This window comes from Otolemur garnettii, unplaced genomic scaffold (genome assembly GCF_000181295.1).
Source record: "Otolemur garnettii isolate 467f Iridium unplaced genomic scaffold, OtoGar3 scaffold00013, whole genome shotgun sequence".
Classification (NCBI taxonomy): domain Eukaryota; kingdom Metazoa; phylum Chordata; class Mammalia; order Primates; family Galagidae; genus Otolemur; species Otolemur garnettii.
The window spans coordinates 24,430,471-24,434,366 of record NW_003852408.1 but is presented as its reverse complement, the minus strand read 5'-3'; positions in this window follow the sequence as shown (position 1 = coordinate 24,434,366).

Sequence of the window (3,896 nt, the reverse complement as noted above, 5' to 3'; positions counted from 1 at the left end):
TCAAATGGCAGGTCTATTTTTAGTTCTCTAAGTGTTCTCCAGATGTCTTTCCAAAAGGAACGTATTAGTTTACATTCCCACCAGCAGTGTAGAAGTGTTCCCTTTTCTCCACATCCACGCCAACATCTCTGGTTTGGGGATTTTGTGATATGGGCTAATCTAAAAGAATGATTTTTAAAAAGGAACATTTACTTCCTTTGCTAGAACCACAGTTGTACTTTCTTGAGGCCAAAGCTGAAATTACAAGGATTTTAGCATCCCAGTATCACGAGGTAAGAATGACATTCTTGTACTTATTAGGAGCCAAGTTTGATTTATCAGCAGAGTAGTTTCTCGATAACATCACAATACTTCTCAGCAGAAAAGACCTTTTTCCTCAGACACTATGACATAAGACCCGATGGGTGGCATGAGCAGAACAGGAAGTTGGAATTGCTCCTGAGTATCCAGATGACACTCTTGGGGTGGTACACAGAAGAGGTGAGGAGCTTGAGGCCTTTCATCAGGCACTTAGTATTTTTAGAAATGAAAGCTAAGCATGAGAAATAAGGGGCAATTCAAGCAGAAAGGCCAGGGCACAGGTAACCAGGGTGGCTCTGGGTGGATTGTACCGATTTCCGGGGAAGTTGTATAGTCTCCCTTTTCTCGGTGATGTATTGCCTGGAGTCGCATTTAATTTGCTGTGATTGCAAATAAAGAAATATTTTTTCTTTATTAAAATTGAAAAAATCTCAGAAAACCCCGTCCTCCAGTATTTTTATGAGAACAACCTCTCAGATGAAAGGAGGAAAATGTAGTCAATTTGGTCTAGTTTTGCTTTGTTCTCAGGGTATACACCGAGGGAGTAGCTGCCCATACGGAATGAAAAAAACCTTTAGCTGTTTTTCAGGTGAATGAATTACAGATGAAAGTCCCCACGAAGTCCTTTGACTATGTGTGCACAATTTCTGGTTACCCAGAAAGGCAACCCATTGCTATATCCACAAATCACTTATCACTGCCATTAGGGGACTATTAAAAATAGTAATAGTAATAGTAATAATCTCTCTGGCTGACTAACAGTATTTTCATAGCCAAGTAGCTTTGCAACTCATTTGGTCAGAAAATCTTTTGTATACTTTTCTTATAGTAAAAGATGAATTTTGAATTTCTTTCACAAAAAAGTGATTAATACCTGAGACTAAACTACTTGCAGAAAAAGAGATGGGCAGCTAAAAATAGTGGCAAAATCTTTGTTTTGAAATAAGTGGTATTCTCCCCTATGGGCAAAGTGATCCCCACCACGTATAACACTCTCCCTGCCTTCGGATAGTCTGAGGTCCTGAGAATGCCTCCGCCCCTGCTGTTCTGTGTGAGGAAGGCTGTTCTATAGGATATGTTCTGGGGTCAAGCTGGGAACAATTTTAGAGAAAGGGTGAAGTCTGGTATCTGGAAAGCTACTGGGGACCATTGTTCTGTACAGAATATGCTTAAAATTACAGTGATTTAGAAATGAGTCGGGTCGTACTTGTCAGTATGACTTTCCAAAAATGATCAGGGAAAGTGGGCTTGGGTCCATTAACAGACGAGCATGGCTTTACTTTTATTTTGTTTGCTTTTTGATTTCCTCCCCTATTCTGGGGTTTTGTCTGTCTGAAATGTTTACAAGTGGGGAAGGTAAGGAAGAGGTTCAATAACCTTTACAACCAGCAGATCACCAAATGCAGCCAGGCGTTTGATGCAATTGTGATTCTAGTATAGACTGTTGTCTGGCATCTTTCTGGTCCTGAAACGGATTAACCTGATGGTTATATAATAGAGCTCTTGGACAGTTCTACTACTTATGACTATTAACTGGTGAAGAGGAGGTGTTGAATTAGAAATTCAAGAAACTTATTTAAAAAAACCATTTTTTTTTTCTGCTGGGGGTGGTACACTATGCTGGATATCAAATGCAGATGTTGTATTTGAAGCAGAGGTAGCCAATTTTCTGATAGCAACTCTGGATTAGGTTTATAAGTTGAAAAAAATCACAAACTTCTATATGAAACTTAGGTAAATAAATTTGCAAACATCACTGATGTCATAATTCAGACTCTAGAAAGTTTTCTGCATGATTGCTAAAGCCACGTATGCATGGGTGCACCAACATATGTGGTAGGCACGAAACTTAGCCTACAGATGGCATCTTTAGATGGGATGGAGATTTTTTTTTTTCTGAGACAGAATCTGACTTTGTTGCCCTTTCAGAGTGCTATAGTGTCGTAGCTCACAGCAGCCTCAAACTCTTGGGCTCAAGTGATCCCCTTAGTCTCCCAAGTAGCCTGCCCACAATGCCCAGCTATTTTTAGAGATGGAGTCCTGCTCTTGCTCAGGCAATCCACCTGCCTCAGCCTCCCAGGGCGCTAGGATTACAGGTGTGAGCTACCTCACTCGGCCTGGTTGGAGATCACTTATATGAATATATATCACGCAGTTCTTTGAATATGTAACATGCTTTTCAAAATCTCTGCCTCTCCATGCATATTTAAATTATCTTAGGATATGACCCTCAGACATGTCAGAAGTGTGGGCCTGTTAAAAGAAGTTTACTCTTTCTTCTTCAGTAGCTGCCAGTTGTCATAGGAGAGGTGGGTCGCCTGTCTTCCTGAAGATTTCCCAGGAAGAAGAGGGTGCTAAGCAAGGGCCTGAGGCAGAGGGACTGAATGGTGAAGAGACTTATGCTTTCCACACACACTCTGGTTAGGTTTCAGCGGCTTCAGATGTGTATGCCTAATGACATGAATTTGAATGATACAAGTCAAATTTGTAAGCATCTCAAGTTGTGATTTGGTTCAAATGAGTATTGATGCAATTTCAAAGCTTGCATGGATTGAAGATCTAAAAAAGTTGGAAGGACCAGAGTTGTTTGTGCTCTTAAAGCAATGTTTTTCTCCTTGATCTTTGTCATAAAACATGGTTTTATTGCCTTCATTTCATTTTTGCTTTTTAAAATTATCTTGTTTATTTATTTGTTTACTTAAATGTTGTTGGGCTCCTCCATTAGAATGGAAGTTCCGAGAGAACAAAGGCTTTGCTTATCTTCCTCATTGATGTATCTCCTGTGTCCGTAACAGTGAGTGGCACATTGTGTGTGTGGGTGTGTGTGCATTCCATATACTAAATGAATTGCTTTGTTTGGATGTGTGTGTCATATTTCAGCACATTATCCTTTGCCTATTTTTGTCTGCTATGTTCCCCATTAGTTTGTGGATTCATCAGTATTTTAAAACATACCTTGATACTCTCTCATGGCACCAAGTAGAGGTTGTGCTTTGAAGTAGCAAGTGTTGAGTCATCTCAACAATCTTCTCTCTGCTCAGGAAGATGCTGTAAATGGACCTTCCCATCTCACTGTCCTGACTCACTCCAGGGAAGAACACAAAGGTGAGTCTGGGGAGTCACAGAAAATAGTGACTGGACTGTTGTCATCCCAAAAGAAATGAGGGTTCAGGGCAGTGTGTGATATATTTCTGGTTTTCCTCTTTGTTTTGTTAGCACTAGTTCCATCATGAGGTGCTCTAATAGAAAACATCTTAAATAACCAAGAAAATATCACGATTTAGGGTGAATGAGTTTTTGGATCATCTGTTTTACCTAAGGAAAGAAGAATGTCAACTGAGCATAAGGACCTTCCATAGATGATACAAACTTCTAATTTTTTGTAACTTGAAATTTAGGTGCACAGAATGGCCTTTGTATGTATAAAAGTATTTATATACTTATTGCTTATGTATTTAAAGTCATAAATGTCTATGAATCTGCCATCCAGCATGATAATTAGAACATTGACAGTAACTAACAGTTCCTGTGTTGTTAGGCTATGGAGGAAGGTATCCCATACCCTGATATGAGATATGGGATAGCTAGTGTTACAT